Below are 18,888 nucleotides of genomic sequence, written 5' to 3'. Positions count from 1 at the left end.
CCATAACTTCACTTCTATAAGGGCTAGAGCTTAGCTTTTTATTTTAATTGAAAGCTGGGAATCTTGGGGAATTATTAGGAGGGATCTGAATCACAAATCAATTCGAATCGAATTAGGTGGGATTCGATTTGTACTTGAATCTAGCCAATGGACCACAGTTGTGATTTGTTTTGTCTCTGAATCACCCAAATCAGCTAGATTCGGGTACAAATCGATTTGTACCTGAATCAATTTACACATCCCTACTTCTGTGTACATCACCGACTGTATCTTGGAGCCTGTTGTAATCCTGACAACAACCCTGTAAGGGAGATGAGAAACAGCATTTCCTTCCCTCTCTTGGACGATGGCTCTGAAGATGAGCCAGATAAAAGACTGGAAAAGGTTTTGTGCATCCGAAAGCTTTATATAAACAACCATGTGATCGCTATTGTTATATCAGAATGCTGTTGACATTCATAAGTGGTTTGTGACTTTATGCTGGGCTTGATAGATATTTAGTTCCATGGTGATAAGCTCAGCAGAACTAATCTGGGACCTGCTGTTGCACATGGAAAGCTTATTTTCTTTTAAGACTGATGAAATTAGAAAAATGATGATGTGCATTCATTTGCATCAGCTCAGTGGATCGGAGCTTAGGATATCCAATATCAGGAAAGCCTCTCATTATGACATTTGGAAAAATAATTCAGACCTACACCTGGCTAGATTTTTCTCATCCCTTTACTGCGGAGGATGGTAGGGAATATCAACAAAGAGTGAAATCTTGTCAATTCTTTTGCTGCCAGCTGAACGCAGGTGAGGACTCCTGGATTTCAAGGAGGCTCAAGCTTTAGCAGAAATTAACAAAATGCAAAATATTTCTTTAAAAATACACATCAAAAACTTGATTGGGTGCTAAATTGGGTCTGAAAGGCCCTGGGGAAGAATAGCTCCGGCTTCTAGTTGAGAGATGTTGGTGTCTGGTCCCAAAGTGCCAGCTTTTGATAACTCCCTATATTTGCATGATTCATAAAGAGTGCAGGATGGGGGTGTGTGGAATAAAAGGAAGATTAATTTGGATTTAAATGCTGCCTGGCTATCGGTAACATTCTCACATTTCCCAAACAGCCTACTGAGAAGCATCAGCTGCTGTAATAAAGCAGGGTGGATTTTTATGGTGTTAATATGTTTTTTAAAGTGTGCCTTAACAGCTGATACGTTGTAAAAATAGCTGAGATGTGTTGGAACAGGAGTCTGTCACCAGACAGGACAAATATATTTAACTTCACCTTACAAAGTGTTGGTATTGTGAGATATCCGCTCCCCACCCGCCTGTCCACCCCCGGTTCTTCCTGTAAGGCCTTTTGAGCTTGTACAAAAGTGAGGGCTCGTTTTTCATCTATATAAGTCTTGATTCCATATATCTATATGAATATAAATGATTCAGTCACAAATGAAACTACACAAGCAGGCTCAGTTCTTGTCCTCTCCCTCCATCTGCAATGAGGGGGCAGGAGGATGCACTATTCTACTGTAAGCATCACTGAGAGAGCATATATTGAGAACTGCCAGCACTTTGGAAAAATCATTATAATTACACACTCTTGCTGTTACTCTAGTAGCATGCCAGTTCTTGAAGTGGCGTGATGAACTACTTCCCACCCCCTGACCTCCAACTATTGAAGCATTCAGAGTGTGCCCACAGACCTATTCCTCGCACCCCCACCAGATTTCCAGTGCTTTGTATCTCCCCCTATACCTCCAGTTGCTCCCCTGCCAAATCCACCCCCTGCAAGAATTGCCAGTTAAAGTTTGAATTCTAACCTTGTGCCAGTCCCTTGACCACCCAGCTTCCTTAGCCTTAGACTGTCCCTTTTGTGACATCAGAGAAGCTAAACCAATAGAAGCCAGGGAAATTATTCCCCTTCTTCCCTAGCTGCACTTCATCACAGCAATTGCTGTGAGCAGTGCAGTCACCTATATTAAATTTGGACTATAACTTCACAAAGCCAGGAAATGAATCCACAAAGCTTTTAATGGGAGGTGGGATGCTCAGGATTCGAACTAGAGCCTGGTCTGCTCACCAGACAAATGTCATTGGAGCCTACAGAAAGCTTGGAGATGTTTTTGCTGCTGCATTGTATGGTGTGATCATTCCTCATTAGGAACCACCATTAATGTCTGTGCAATGTACAGTTTATTGCTAAAGTGTTTTGTTTATCTCTGTCACATTTATTTTCATTCTCATCTAAACAATTAATTAGGGCCATGCTTGAGTGCCAGATATACAGCTTCTTCAGTGCAACAGTGCTGTACTGTTTCGTTTTTCCCCTTCACTAATAATGTCAGGCAATAATAATGTGGTTTTTTAAAAAAAAAAATCCATGGCATCAATGCCGAGAGAGAAAGAGGGGCGGCGCGGTTTGAAGCTTCCAAAACCAGAATGTGTTGGTTCTTTAAAAGAAAATAAAAAGGAGTTCAGGTTCCATCATAGGTTCAAAGCAAACTAAAGGCCACCCCTTATAGTGCAAAGGCCTGCGGGGTTATGCATTCATCTGCATAGAATTGTTTCAACATAGCAGAAAGATTCTAAAGTTAGCAGTTAGATTCCTCTTTTTAAAAAATAAGGCATTTTAATGGCCCCTCCTTTAAGAAAAAGAAAGGCGAGGAAAGAGCTTTTTAGAACAGAAATGCCACCGTTAACAAGCTGAGGGGAAGCGAAGGTGCTCAGATCAAACACTGCTTGAAGATGTATGTAAGTGAAGGAGAGATGACATACGCCACAACCCTTCCAGAATGAAAACTGTGAATGTCTCCAGATCAGCAGGAGGCCATGTAAGAGTTTCTAATGCCAGGAAGTCAGGGATAGTTTTTTACATTTCCATCTAGGTCTCAGGGCAGCTTTCTTGTATAACATTTTATTGGCAGAGGCACTTTCTAGGAAGCAACACCTGTTAATGTTTATTGTAGCTGAGAGCGCTTCGGTGCAGAGAAGTGAGTTATAAATCAATAAACACAAATAAAGACCTATATACTTCTAAAATGTAGTATCCTTTCCCCTACTCTTTCACTTTGGAAATGAGGGTGACATACATGGCTTTCCCTATTTTATCCTCATAATGACCTAGTGAGACCCATTAGGCTGGAAAAGTGACTGTTCTAAGGTTACTCAGAGAGATTTGCGGCTGAGCAGAGATTTGAAGTTGGGTTCCGCTAGTTTCTAAAGGCTAAAGGAGATGTGATGTTGGAAGATCCATCATCAGATTTCCTGATTTTTTAACTGTAAAGCATGTGAAACTGCCTTATATTGAGTCAGAACGCTGGTCCAGCTAGCTCAGTATTGTCTGCACTAAGTAGCTGTCTCCAGTGTTTAATGCACGGGTCTTTCTCAGCCCAGTTTAAAGATTTCAGGGATTGAACTTGGGACTTTCTACAGGCGAGCCACTGAGCCTTGGCAGCCACAGTAGATGGCTCTGATTTCTTTGGAGCAGTAGCCGTGGGGAAGGGGGAGACATGATCGAGGTGTATACAATTATGCATGGAGTAGACCGAGTGGACACAGAGACATTTTTCTCCCTCTCTCACAACCCTAGAACCAGGGGTCATCCCATGAAACTGAAGGCCAGGAAATGTAGGACCAACAAAAGGAATTTCTTTCCCACATAATCGATGGAATTCTCTGCTACAAGAAGTGGTGATAACCACTAGCTTGGAGGGCTTTAAAAAGGGCTTAGACAAATTCATGGAAGACAAGTCTATCAATGGCTACTAGTCTGGTGGCTATAGGCCACCTCCCATGGATGCACCATTAATGAAACAAAGGAAGACAAATGTATCCTGGCCCACAGCCTCCGAGGGGCCCTCTGAGTGACCCCCAAGGCCATCCCTTGCCCTCTCTGCAGTCCCATAGCCAGGAATGTGAGATGCAGCCCCTTAGGCGGGTTCTCTGTGACTCCCGATTTCCCTTTTGTCAGTCGGAGTGGAGGAGAGTGGCAGTGGCTGCAACAGCAGAGAGGCTTTGTTACTTGTTTTCCCCCCGCTTCCCACATTTATGGAGTGTGTGTGTGTGTGTGTGAGAGAGAGAGAGAGAGAGAGAGATTGTTTTTGCCCACGCTATTTTTAACTTTTAAAAAATGATTTTAAATTATTGGGTTCTTTCCTCTAAGTCCTGATGACCCATGTGAAATGATCATCTCCCAACTTGCAATGAGTCATTTTCCTCCCTTTGGAAAGGAAAGAGGGTGTGGTGGCAGTGGGTTTATTGATTGGTTCTTTGATGGTGCCATGGTTGTTGAAAATATATTCAATTGTTTTTCAACCATACAAGTTCTCAAAAAAATGTTCCTTGCTCCCAGAATGGCTCACAATATTTGAGGGCTGGGGAAGAATGGAGCTAGCCTAGCATCCTTACTGATTGTTTGCTAATTTTAAACTGGTTTGCCTGGATATCCCTTCACTTGCCTTTTCCAAATGAAAATTATTGTTGTTGTTTTTAAAAATCCCGCCATGCTACAGCCCTGACAAAAATTGTTGAGCTTGAAACAGAGGCTTCCTTTGGAACCCACAGAAGGAGAGGAGAGCTGGTCTTGTGGTAGCAAGCATGAATTGCCCACTTGTATTTCACAAAGCTGATATTGTTGTATTATTTGGTTCTGCTGTTGTTTACACCTTTTAACTTTAGTCTCCTGTCCTCTGTTAATCTTCTACACTATATTACACATGTCCTTAATGTTCTTCTGCAGCGGAGACATGGGGCCAGGAGAAGGAGAGGAAAGTAGCAAGGGGCCCATTTTAAAATCATGTCTCTGGGCCCACTCCAACCTTGGTATGCCCTTGCCACCTCCAGCCTCAAAGGCAAGCTGCGTCTAAATTCCAGCTTCAGGGGAACAACAGCAGGAGAGATGGCATGCCCTCACCTCTTGCCTGTGGGATTCCCAGAGGCATCTGGTGGATCACTGTGGGAATCAGGGTGCTGGACTAGGGAGCAGGGATGTACACAAAACTGGTTTTGCAAGTTCAGCTCGAATCTGAACTGGAATCTGAACCTGGCCGGTTCGGTTTGAGCCCGGTCAAACCAGACCTGGTTTAAGTTTGAATGCAATTCGTGTGGTCACAGAAATGGCCTCTGCATATGCGTGGAGGTCACTAAAATGGCCCCCACCTGTGCACAGAATGAATGAGCCCTAAATTGGGTTGTCGCTGGCTCTGCCTACTCTAGGGGAGGCTGGTGAGGTGCTGAGGAGCCATTTTGCAGTTCCTCCAATCATATTCAGATTGTCCACATTTTGGGATTGGTACATAAAAGGTGAGAGTATCTCCTGCTACTGCAGCAGAAGTAAGACCATAGTAAGCAGTCATTAATATTGTCAAATAGTACTGGTTTGCCATATTTTTCTTGTTATTTGGACCCCTCGCGATTCTGCAGGGGCAGAAAATCATTAACACATTAGGTTATGAGAATAAAAAATCCTTGTAAAGCATTGTAATCTCCCCTGGCTCAAGTAAGAACACTATAAATGCAAAATGTTTTATGATAATGTCCAAATGTAAAATTCGTTATCATAAAACAACCAAAAGGAGGAAGAAGAATCAAGATCATTATGGCTTCCCCCCAATTTAATATTATTGCTCTAGCAAATTCAATATCCTGTTCTGAACTAACAGTACAGTCCTATGTATGTTTACCCAGAAATGAGTCTTACTGAGTTCAGTAGGACTTGCTTTCTAATCTGGTCTGGGGAGGAGAGCTGGGCTTGTGGCAGTGAGCATGAATTGTGCAAGAAGGTTTAAAAAACTTACTGAGAAAATGGGAGGGAGGGTAGGCGGGATGAATGACTTCAAACAAACCTGAAATTATATCCTCTGACCAGCCATCCCATCCCTGTACTCCATTAATAAGTAGCAAAGGAATCCTACACTGCACATGCTCAGTGGCATTTTTTGTTACCAAGACATGACCAAGGTCTGTCTATGTCCAGGGGTTGTGCAATGGATCGCATTGCTAAACCTGGCACAGATGAAGCCCTGGTCTCTAGCCAGTAGTCTTCAAGCATTCAAATTAGCCAATGTTACAAGAAGCATTGGAAGGAGATAATTTCAGCCCTGACCAATAAGTATGCAAATGAAGCAGGTCTGAAAGATTACAGTTCTTTGGCCTTTCCCCTCTTACACAGGAACATAGGAAGCTGTCTTCTACCGAGTCAGACCATTGGTCCATCTAGCTCAGTATTGTGTACACGGCCTGGCAGCGACGTCTCCAAGGTTGCAGGCGGGAGTCTCTCTCAGCCCTATCTTGGAGATGCCAGGGAGGGAACTTGGGACCTTCTGCAAGCAAGCATGCATGTGCTCTTCCCAGAGCAGCCCCACCCCCAAAGGAGACTATCTTACAGTGCTCACACATGTAGTCTCCCATTCAAATGGGATTTTCAAATTTTTTAAAAAATATTTAAAGACAATTTTAAAAAACCTTTAGAGACGCATCTGTTCACCTAGACTTTTAATTAAATACGGTGTTAATAGTTTTAACTTTGTTTTAAAACATTGTTTTAAAATTTTTAAATCATTCTGTTTTAATTTTTTGCTGTCATTTATTTTAACTAAAGTTTTAATTTTTGTTGACATTTATTGTGTTAGCTAATGTTTTGTTTTGTTTTATTTTCCTGTTGTAATCTGCCCAGAGATGTAGGTTTTGGGCAGTATAAAAGTATGTCAAATGAATGAATGAATGAATGAATGCAAACCTGGGTGGACCCTGCTTAGCAAAGAGGACAATTCATGCTTGGACAAGACCAGCTCTCCACTGCTATAGCCTTACTATGTATAGATCACATAGAAAGCTGCCTTATACCAAGTCAGAACCATTGGTCCACCTCACTCAGTATTGTCTATAACAGAGATTGGCCCTCCAGCTGTTGTTCAACTGCAACTCCCATCTTCCCCACCCACGTTCCCACTAACAGGGAATCCCAGATGTTGTTGACTACAACTTCCAGCATCCCCAGCCACGGTGGCCTTTGGCTGAGAATTATGGGAGTTGTAGTTCAGCAACAGCTGGCGGGCCAAGTTTGCCCAGCCCTGGTCTATACTGACTGGCAGCAGCAACTCTTCAGGGTATCAGGAGGGCACAGCAGGAGCCTCCACACAGCTTGCCCAGGCCTTTTGCTCTTGTGCTCTTGCACAAGAACACTAAAGCTTCCAAGCACTCTTTGCACAATATCATGAGGACTGAGGGTGTTGTACAAGGGCCTCGGCTGCATCCCCACAGACCCTAGTAACATGCGTGCTTTGTTAGTTTTCAGCAAGTGTGTCTCTGTTTTCCAGACCTAACTGGAGATGCCATGGATTCAACCTGGGACCTTCTGTATGAAAGCGGATGCTCTCCCCTCTGAGCTATAGCCCTTCCCTTACTAAGGATGCCAAAATTCAATGGAGGCCTGCTTTGAGGGTGGGGGCAAGAAGGCAAGGCAGCGAGCAGTCAGGCAACTTTGCTGGCTGTTCTGAATGCATCTGTGTTCCTTAAGTCTCTCAGGGGTTTGGCCTGTCTGTGATAAATGTCAGTGTGGCGAAAGTGGATCTGATAGAACTTGCCCTTTCATTCTGTGCCCGGGACCCACAGTGCCTTGCCATACAAGCTGATTAGCCACAAACTTCCCATTCATTATGCATTCAGCCTCAACAGTTCAAGCACCCGCTGAAAGCAGCGATTGTCCGATATGAGAAAAGAAATGTACATTAAAATTCCTCAGATACCTTTTACATTTTTTTAAAGCTGCTATTAGGCATTTAAAAATGTTTAATATAAGTGGCTTATTTCAGAGAGAGCAAGGGCCGGGGGGTGGGGGGAAGCAGATTCCAGCAATTTTGTCTTTGATATATCTGTATTTTTCTCGATCTGCGTACAGCACTTTAGTAAGAATTTGCATAATAATGGATGAGGAAGTGTTGCAGCACACGAATGGCTGCACATTAGTCCGTAGCTGCTTTCCCAAAAGGCTTGAAAATGCAGCAGATTTAATCTAGGTCAAAGGGGGGGGGCTAGAAGAGAGACCTCCATTTACCAGACAGAGGGCGTTCATAGCGAGTGCTTGTATTCGCAAGGGTACGGGGATGACAGAGTATAGTTCCTTTGAAGGCACTCTCCGGTGCAACTACAGGCTGACAAGGAATGGCAAAGTTCTGGCCAATTAAGAGAAATGCAGACATCACCTGAATACAGAGCACAACACTGAGATCTACAAAGTGGCTTTTCATTGGCCTTTTGATCTTATGACTAGGGGGTTATTAGGGATTTATCAGGGCTAGGCAACGTTGGCTCTCCAGCTGTTGTTGAACTACAGTTCCTGTCCTTCCCAGCCACAATAAATTGGGCCACAAATAAATTGTGACTGGGGAGGATGGAAGTTGTGTGAAGCATGAGGGTCTCACTCTGACAGCAAGACCCAGGCAGCTGGCTCTATGATGTGCTTCAGAGCTGCCAGTGCAAATGGCATATTGAAGATGCCGGCTCAGCATCTGACTGTAGTGATCAGCACCCCTCCCCCTAAAGAGTTAACTGGAAGTGAACCCTGTCTTGAGTGACAGACTGGTGAACTACAGGTCTCAGCCAATCAGCACACCAGGTGGGTAGGACCTAGAGAGCTGTTGGGAGGAAGAAGGCAGTTCTTTGCTAGAGAAGGACATGTGGCCAGGAAGAATGGCTGCAGGAAAATGACTCTGTGGATGAGGGCAGGAAGCTTGAACTCTCCTCTGGAGTTCAAGAAAAGGAAGCCTGGGCTTTGGCTTCAGGAAGTTTAGTCTAGGAGAAAGTTTAGTCAGACATAGTGTTAGAAGTTATATTCCTTTTGTGTTTGGGTTTTACATATTCCTGGTAGAGTTTTATTATAGTTTACCTACAACATAATTGAAATAAGAAACACTAGCCTATGCTCCATACACCTAGAGTGTAGCAAAAGACTCTGTATGCATTTAAGTGTGCTTTTGCATTTTCCTACATACTGGTTCTTTGCAGCTGGGTGACCGAGATTTTTAAAGTGTGCCACCCCAACATCATTTGGGGTGCTTTTGAAGTATTCTTTTAACCTACTGAGTATTTTTATCTGTAACTAAAAGCTGAGTAAGCCTCAGATGGAAGCAGTCTGTAGTACCTGAATAAAACTGTTTTTCTTTTTGTCCTTTTCTTTTACAAGCCTCCAAGTTGGTTTTTAACTCAGGAAAGGCGGTGGGGTTAAGATTTCTCTGGTGCAAACATGCCTCCTCAGATTTTTGTCTAGTCGCAAAATAGAGTTTTCCTTGGGATTCCACCCCAAGCCCAGGGAGGTTCAAGCTCTGTAATAAAGAAGGGTGGTGGTGGCAGCCAATTTTGAACCTACCAACAGTACAGAAGAGTTTTAGGAAAAGCCAAGTCATGCAGCTCAGCAGGGATGATTCAGCATTTCTTTCCCTGGTGTGAGCTTGCTCTGAGGCAAAGGCTTTAATCTGTTACAGTGACTCAAAGAGCCAATCATATTTCAGCTGGTCCTGTTAAGCATCCAACTACAGAACTGACCAGTAGAAAAGCGCCCAACTAGAAATGCTATTGAACTTGTATTTCTGCTCTCGGGGGCTCATAATGCTTACCTGAAAGAGGAGAGCATTAGGATCCCTGAACTCTTTTCTTGATTATTTCTTTAATCCAAGCTGGGAAAGAATTCTTCTCCCATCTACATCCTCCTCCTATTGCACTTACTGGGCTGGAGTTGTGATGTGTGGTGGCAACTCACCACCTGAGAGGGGGAAGGTCTTCCCCTTCTCCTTTCCAGTGCCTGCGGCATTGTGTTGCATCATTCCAGGCAAGGCTGAAGTAGTCATAGGAACATAGAAAGCTGCCATATACTGAGTCAGACCATTGGTCACTCTAGCTCAGTATTGTCTACACAGACCGGCAGCAGCTTCTCCAAGGTTAAGAACATAGGAAGCTGCCATATACCGAGTCAGACCATTGGTCTATCTATCTCAGTATTTTCTGCGCAGACTTGCAGCGTCTTATCCAAGGCTGCAGGCAGGAATCTCTCTCAGCCCTATATTGGAGATGCTAGGGAGGGGACTTGGAACCTAGATGCTCTTCCCAGAATAGCTCTATTCCCTATCTTACAGTGTTCACACATCAAGTCTCCCATTCTTATGCAACCAGGGTAGACCCTGCTTAGCTAAGGGGACTTAGCTAATGCTTGCTACCACAAGACCATTTCTCCTCTTGAGATCAACTCTTCCTAGTCTCTAGGAAGTGTAGTTTCGCCAAGGGCTATTTTCACGGCAGAGGCCCTTGGGGAAACTACATTTTCAGGGAATACTGTGTCACTCCAGCACATCAGGCATTGGAGGGTGAGGAGACACTCTTTCCCTTCTCTCCTCTTCTAACTGCTTGCTGGAGCACGACCACTCTGGCCCAATAAGTGGCAAGGAAGGGGAACAACAGGTTCAAGAATGGTGGATGGGCATGATGGAATGCATAATTGACTTGTGGAATTCGCTACTGCAACATGTGCTGATGGCCAGTTGCTTAAAAGGCTTTTTAAAAGAATTAGACACATTCGTTGTGGAGAAGTATTTTGGTGGCTAGTAGGCATGATAGCTAATGGAGCTTCCATGTACAGAGGAACTATACCTCTGTGTATCAGAATACTGGAATCAAGCAACAGAAAAGTCTGTCACCTCCATGTCCTGCTTGTGAGGTTTCCAGAAGCATCTGATTGTAGGAAACAGGATGCTGGACTAGATGGACTTTGTTCTGAAACAGCAAGGCATGTATTATATTGTTGTACATTTTTCATACATTGCAGGCTGGGTGTTGCCTCTCTCTATAGTATTTAAGCTAACCCTCATTTATCCCTGTTTACTAAGCAAAGTGGCAACTTTTAAAGCGGTTCTTTTCTTATGTTTAGCAGAGAGGAAGAGCATCTGTCCCTATCCACCCCCAGCACAGCGTCCCTCCAGTGGCTGTTGCTGGTGTTTATCATATTTCCTTTTAGATTGTGAGCCCTTTGGGGACAGGGGACCATCTTGCTTCTTATTTATGTGTATCTAAGCCTTTCTGAGCACTTTGTTAAAAAGCAGTTTGTAAATATTCGTAGTCATAGTGAACACCTCCCCTTCTTAAAGAAAACAAAGTAGCAGACACCATTCCCTTGTGAGGAGGCTGTCTTTATCCCCGACCCATTATGTGGAGAAACTAAATGCGGCAGGACCATGAGTGGGAAGATGGAAGCAGGAGTATAGTGCTAAGACTAAGAGGAGCAAGGAGGGGAAAGATCTCTTTCATTTAGCCCATTTATTACTTACTTGTCAAGAAGAGAGGGGGAGGGAGACCCCTATTCATACATTACGTCTAGCGCACATAATCTGTGCAGAGTAAACACATAATTGTTCATCCATATGCCCTTAGTTATTCATACATTACATTTATCACACTTAAAACATAATGAGGCGATTCTCATGATCGGGCGAAATCAGGCTAAGGGAGCCTAGCCTAATTTAGCCCACGCATGAGAACCATCAGGCTCTCAGTCAAGCCCAGTCTCACCAAAGCAAGTAACCCGCTAAGGTTACCCTCCCCTAAGCCTAGGTTAGGGGAGCGAGCGCTCCGCTAACCCGGGCTTCCGGATTGTGCTGCAGCTCATGAGTAGACCCCAGACTGGTAGGCTTAAAAGCAACCTTCCAGCTCGGGGGTCTCACCAGCATACCCTGCGCACTCACGCAGGGCATGCTGGAACTTCTGGGGGCTGCACAGCCCCCAATCCCCATGACAGAGCCTGCAGTCGTGTGGGTGGCTGATCTGGCTGCCCAGGGCTCTGCGGGCGCTCATCTGTAGGGAGAGTGGGCTAAGCCCGCTCTCCCCGCCTAAACCAATCTGGCAGTTCCCACTGATCATGGGAACCACCTCAATTTGTACTTTCCCCCCCGAGGGGCCCAGTCACCATCTTGGTTTTTAAATGGAACGCCTGTCTGTCATTCATAGGTACACATATGTGCATGCATAACCTGTAACATATGAATAACCTTACCGTGAACTGGGAACTTCATACTGCCTTGCAACATGATTGTGCACTTGACCCTTTTTCAAGACATTGAGGCGATTCTCACCACCGCCAAAAAGCAGGCTAAGGGAGCCTAGCCCGCTTTGGGGTGTTCATGTGTTGCAATGGGAGCTGCGTGCCTCCCGGCAGCAAACCCCACTAATTCCCCACCCCTTAGCCCAGGTTAGCAGAGCGAGCGTTCTGCTAACATGGGGTTTTGGGTCGTGTGTTGCCACGGTGTGGCTCCGCACCACAACAACACACGGATACCCCCGGACTCGGGAGTCTCTCCAGTATGCCCCACACGCGGCATCCTGGAACTTCTGGGGGCCGCGCAGCCCCCAAACCTCACAGTCCATGCCGGCTCCGTGAGGGCTGCTCCAGTAAGCCCACTCTCCCCACAAAACCTCTAGAGGCGAGCCTCACTAATCGAGAGGCTCGCTACTTTTTCAAAATGGGTTAAAATGGGTTGACCTTTTTCAAAATACATATTATCATTCTGTAGGTGATCTCTATAGAATCCTGTATTTTCTCTCTTTGGGTGATCTGCTCCAGTATTAAAATACTCCTTCCTTATATCCAGGATTAGTTGATCCATTGCAGCACAATGGGCATCATACAGGCAGACCAATACTTGTGGCTTTTTTGTTTACTACTTTGGTTACATGAGATCACAGGTAGCAGGCTGACATCCTCTTCTGAGTGCCTTACCCTGTTTTCTCCCATTCCTGTCCTTTCTTACCCATCTCCTCCTGAGTACTGCACAGTGCCTGCAAAGATACAGTGTGAAATAAGCAAGAGAGCCGTTAGTGATAATGCATGGCTATCCGATCAAGAAAGCCGCTTCCTTCCCAGGGTTCATTAACGGCACAGTAATTCATGTTCATTGGCAACGGGCGCTGGAGACCTGGGGAGATTTGGCCTCCCTGAGCCCAATTAACAACTTTAAACCATCCAACTTGGTAACAATTATTTTTTCCACTGGATGAAATGGTTCAAATAAGAAGCTGCAGGGCAGGGGAGGGGATTAAGGGGATAGGAGATGGCCTGTTATTGGGGGAGGAGCTAGCTTGCTCTTTCCTTTTCTAGGCACAAAATAGCCAGCTGCAGCTAGTAGTGATTCAAGGCTTCTTTGAACCTGAGGCAGGATCCCAAATGCAGCCTCCCTTGTGTGCTGCCTTTCCCTTCATCTCCTACTAAACAAACAAACAAACAAACAAAACAGGGGGCAGAAGGACATCTTGCCACCTTTCTGACACCCAAATAATCTGCCACCTATGGTGACTGCCTCACTTGGCCTCATGGAAGGGCCGCTCCTGGCTGAGGCCGGTTTACCTCCACAACCTAAACATCACCGCCCAGCGCTAGCTTTACACCAGATGGTGCCCTAAGAATCATTGGAGGCACTTTCAATTTGTCCTACTTCCAAATGCTATGATTTTTATTACATTTTTAGGCCCTTTCGTGGTTTTGATGCATGATCTGCATTCATTATTTATCCCTAATATAGAAGATGATCCATTTGTGTCAATCTGTATTTATCTGTGGCATATAGATGCAAATGAAAACAAGTTTGTTTCCTCTAATCTTGCGGACACTTTTGAATGTTAAGAATAACATTCCCATTCTGGAATGCTGGAAACATCCCAAGCCCAATGACTGAGGTGGTCATATGTGTGTTCCACACAACCAAAAATTGGGAGCACACAGAGCTCCCAAACCTGGGCAGAACACAGTTTCTGATGGTGCGAATGACCTCTCTGTGAAACCCAGTACTGTTCTCTGCGTCTCATAAACTAAAACTGATTTTCTTTTTATATTTTAATTGCTTTCCCCCACAAACTGAAAGTGGAGGCCCCCGGGGGAAGGCAGTGGTGTCTTCGCCACACGTCCTGGTTAGTATCTCATGTTTGCCTTGCAGCTTCTGAGCCGCGTTTGCAGCTTTCAGTGAGGCTGCCTTGATCGTTCTCCTTGAAGCTGTTCCAAACCGTGCGTGCTCTACAAATGCCTTTCTTCGTCGACAGCTGTGCGAGACATGATTCCCCCACAAATACCAACCCGATTGAGTCACCAGGTAGAATTTAAAACCACGCAGGAGGTGGGAAAGGCATGCCTTCCCTGGGCCCTGGCCCTGTTTTGGCTTCAACTTTGTTCCATTAGCAAGCAGCCGACACCCAGCACCAACTTGAGATTCAAGGCTTGTGTGGCATTGGCGTCTTGTTCTGCTTGCAAATGTGGATACGAAAGGGAGCTTCATTCACAGAAAAAAGGGGAGGGGAGGGGAAGGGGGAGGGAGGGGGAGCATGCACGCATACAGAACTTCACTCATTTACCCTTCCAGGGCCTTCTGTTCCTTGATCTGTCAGCCCCTTAGAATTCAAAGGCAGCCTTTAAAGGAATTTTCAGCTCACAACATGACGACTCTGTTGACGTCCTGAATGTGAATGTATCTCGAATTGAATTTGCCAACGAGGATTCTATTTTTTGCTAAAAGAACAGGGAGCTCAAGTCATCAGATAATAATTAGAGCTGGTTTTTCAGGAGTTTGTTTTATTAGGCTAGAAGCGAAAAGCAGATTTTCTACCCTTTCTTTTGAATGTTCTCCGTTGCCTTTGAAGATTCACAGTGATAAGGTTTCAGCACTCCTATCCCATGTTGTCAGGGTTTCCATGCCAGAAGCTGGGTTATCTGTAATTTAGGAGAGCCCAAAATCCATTTCTCTTTTGGCAGCTGGAAATGACACATCTTTAAAGATCAGACTGCAGATTTTTCAGGCTATATTTATTAATATATTGCTATATCTATTAATATATTGCTGATGCTAATGAGCTTGCAGATAGGCACAGAGCCTCATGAGCTCCTATTAAGCATGGGGTGTTGGGAAGGACCATAGGCCAAAGGTGTATGTTTGGGGTGGGGGTGGGGAACCCAGACCTCACCCCAGAACCAAAAACCACCATCAAAAAATCAGAGAGCATATATGTTTTGCAGCCACATAATGCTTGGGACTAGTTCACACATACATGTTAATGAGTTGCATGTGTGAATGGACTATCACAGATGCATTTGTTTCACCATCTAGGAATCACTTTTTAATTTTCTTCTGTAATTTTTAGTTGGAGGAGCTATGGCCACCATGGAACAAGGGGGGACAAATGTCCCTGGGCCATGGGGGCTCGGTGACCCAGGGGACCCCCTTGCTCCCACACCCCAACACCCAGCCGGTGAATGAAGCTTTTGCTGCCTGTGAGAAGGAGATGAGCAACTCCGCTGAGCTCAGTGCCAGCCACGTCCCCAGGGTTATCATCCAAAGCATGTTGATGCATGGGGCACATCTGGCATTGGGCCCAGAAATTCCCAACTGGCGAAGAAAGCCCTTGCCGGCCTGAAGAGACCAACCAGCGGTGCATCGGGGCCCAATGCTGACAATGTCCCCTGTGTCACCGTGCTTCTGACATGTATGGTATGAAACAACCCCCCAGAAGTAGGTGCACAAAATCCAGTTAGGATCCATCTTTTAGGGGTGGAAGAATATCAGCCTTGCAACATATAAGGAAATGCTTGATGTTGTTGTTACTATCATGATTTCTGACAGAAAAGTTCTCAAAGTGGTTTCCATAGAAAAAGAAGAAGAAGAAGGTTTCCTGTCCCCTAAGGTCATAAGCTAAAAGGAAACACAAGGTAGACATCAGCAACAGCCGTGGAAGGATACTGTGCTGGGATTGAATTGGGATAGCTGTTCTCCCCTTTCTAAATATAAAGATAATCACCGTTTTGAAAAGTGCCTCTTTGCCCAGTTAGCAGATGGACTGTAGGTCTATCTAGCCCAGTATAGTCTGGCAGAAATAGGTCTTTCCCTGTATCTGAAGTTCCTTGGAGAAACTGGGGATTGACCTAGCTTGCTTATGTCTGTGATATATATTATTAGTGTCCTGAGCATGCCATAAAAATATTGTATACAAGTGAGTGTATACAAGTATATATTGTCTACAAATATATATTGAGCCGGGTCTCACGATCAGTGAGACCCGGTTTGTAAGAGTGAGCGGGGAAAGCGGGCTAAGCGCACTGTCCCTGCACACGAGCAGGGCGGGAGCTCTGGGCAGCTAGATCGGCTGCCCACATGACTGCTGGCTCCATGACAGAGCCGTCAGAGGTTGGGGAGTTCAGGGGCTGCGCAGCCCCCGGAAGTTCCAGTATGTGTGCGGAGGGCATACTGGGGAGACCCCCGAGCCAAGAGGCTGCTTTTCAGCCTCCCTCTGGGGTCTACTCGTGAGTAACCGCGGCATGGAGCTGCACCACGGCTACTCATGATTTAAAAAACTGGGTTTCCGGAGTGCTCGCTCCACAAACCCAGTTTAAGGGGCGGGCTACTTGAGCGGGTTACCCACCTCAGTGTGTGTGTGTGTGTGTGTGTGTGTGTGTGTAGAGAGAGAGAGAGCGCTATCATTTTCTAGAATCTGGTTGAATGTCAATCTGACCTTTCAGAAGAAATATTCCACTCCAGAAAATGGAGAAAGTGTGACAACTGTGGGAGAAAGTCACCTCCTATGTGTACCCACCTGTATAAATGTAGCCTTAATCTGAAATAGCAAAGATTGATATTGAAGGGAAGGAGAAGAGTCTTTGGACAAGGAAAATATACATTAAACTTCTATCCAGAACGTGCAATCTTTGGCTGATTTAATTATCCTTTCCTGATGCCGATAACGATTCTTAAAGGGCTGAAATAATTGCCAAATGGTGTCTCTTGTCAACTGTGAAAATTTAAGGGCGAACCTGTTTGCATTCATTAGTTAAAGTCCTTCCTCCTGACAGCGACTCAACAACACAGCCGGAAATGCTGGTTCTCATCTAAATGTGTACAGCAGATGATGCTTCTCTGTGTATTATAGCTGCAGAAACATGACTATTGCTGTTTGCATTAGAAAGGCAGCATTGGTAGCCATTGTTAACTGTAAAGCCCTCATGGATAATTATAGGAGGAACGTGCCATGTATACTGGCACAGGCCACTGTGTGAGAAGGGGGCAGTTTTGACTGAGCTGGGGTATACTTGTCATGGCAGTCAAATATGAGTGGAACTGCACCTTAACAAGGAAGAACAGGGCTCCCAAGCCCATGTTTCTCTCCTAATTCTCTCACTAGGGGGGAGTGGAGGATATTTGCTGTGAAGAATCAACTGGCAGGTGGGAGGTGCTTGACCTCTCCCCTGCCCATTTATTCTCCCCTGCCCATTTTCCCCAATTCATGTGTCTGTCTTTTTCTCCCCAGCCAGGCTCTGGGATGCAGATGCTTGTCTGTGGGGGGAAATTATCTGGGCGGGGTGATTGTGGAGAGTATGAAGCTGGGCTGGGCAACCAGTAAGGGTTGTGTAGGGTTCCCCAACACTGCAGACTCCCCAGGTGATGTGGCCTCTGGGGATTTTTTAAAATGTGCAACCAGTCACAAAATGTGCAGTTCTAAAATAATATTTCTGCAGTCCAAATGTTCAGCTCATGCTCATGTATTGCACTAGATGATGTAAAAAAAGACTGATATTCATGAGAAAAGTAAAGTGGTTAGTCCAGGCTCCTGTCAGAACCTAGCCACGGATCAATGGTACCCATTTCTTCTCCCCTTGCCAAGAATGCTTCCACTGATACTCCTCACAGAATTTTCAACGAAGAATATGACCCTCTTCTGAAATAGTGCAATTAGTTGCCCAGTTCTGAGGATTGTCTCACACTCTGAGCCGGGTCTCATGATCAGTGAGACGCGGTTTAGAAAGGTGATTGGGGAGAGCGGGCTAAACTGCGCTCCCCGCACACAAGCCGGGAGGGAGCCCTGGAGGGCTGGATCAGCCGCCCACACGATTTCCGGCTACACGAAGGAGCCGACAGGGGCTGGGGAGCTCGGGGGCTGTGCGGCCCCCAGAAGCTGCAGTATGCCCTGCGCGAACACGCAGGGCATACTGGGGAGACCCCCAGAACTGGGAGGTGGCTTTTAATCTCCCCTCCGGGGGTCTACTCATGAGAACCTACATGTTAAAAAACGATGCTTAACTTGCAGCGGGGGAACCTCCAAAGGCCTTTAGATCAAGGCTCCAAGATTACCTAGGTTCATCTCTGGTCCCAACATGGTCTCAGACAGGGCAAGCAAGAGGGCAGAAGCGGAAGTTCACATTCTCTCTCCCTCTCTCTGGTCTGCGCCAGTGAGCCCAATCTTCCCCACCATGCCAGCCTGGCAGCCAGTGTGCACATGGTCCACCAGCTCTGCCCACTTGCTCATCCTCCCTCTTGGCAGCATAATGGGAAGGATCATTTTCTTCGATGGAAAACAGAGGGCAGGGCGGGTGGTAGAGGAGGGACTTGCAAGGGAACCTTAGAGACCAGGAGATGCCCAGTGGGGCTATAGTCTCCATGACCCTTGTGGAAGAAAAGATATGCCTGTGCAAATGTTTAGACAAACAACAAGCAGAAAGGGGTAGCTGGCCAAACTATCTGCAGAGGAGGATACTGAGCAGAAGAGAAATGTGTCCTTAGATCAGTCGAGGGTTATGCACGCATGGGGAGCCTGCAAGTTTAATGTAGCATGCACTGTATGTTTCTGCCATGCCAGATCTGTGCTAGCAAGCCGTATGCAGCACTGTAGCTTCCGGTGAAAATATACCCCGTTGTTTACACTGCGGTGCCAATTGAACTCTTGGTTAACTTAATTTCTGAGCTGCACCAGTTTGCTGACGCTGTAGCTGTGCTACATGGATACAATGTGTGGGGGTGATTATAATCCCTTTCCCCCTTTTTTAAACAATAAAAGAGTCCTCTTATGCGTGCCACTCATGTGGGCTCATTATAATTCACATTTTCAGCCGTCAT

The 18,888-nt window shown here is 45.6% G+C and overlaps 1 protein-coding gene across 28 annotated transcripts in view; it reads left to right on the top strand.

The window, feature by feature from the left end:
• Positions 1 to 18,888, top strand: part of CELF2 (CUGBP Elav-like family member 2) — a 914,911-nt gene that overhangs the window by 721,336 nt on the left and 174,687 nt on the right. The gene's annotated exons all lie outside the window — the stretch shown is intronic.

This window comes from Hemicordylus capensis, chromosome 5 (assembly GCF_027244095.1).
Source record: "Hemicordylus capensis ecotype Gifberg chromosome 5, rHemCap1.1.pri, whole genome shotgun sequence".
NCBI lineage: Eukaryota > Metazoa > Chordata > Lepidosauria > Squamata > Cordylidae > Hemicordylus > Hemicordylus capensis.
The sequence above is the reverse complement of the archived record's forward strand: the minus strand, read 5'-3'. Positions and strand labels throughout refer to the sequence as shown.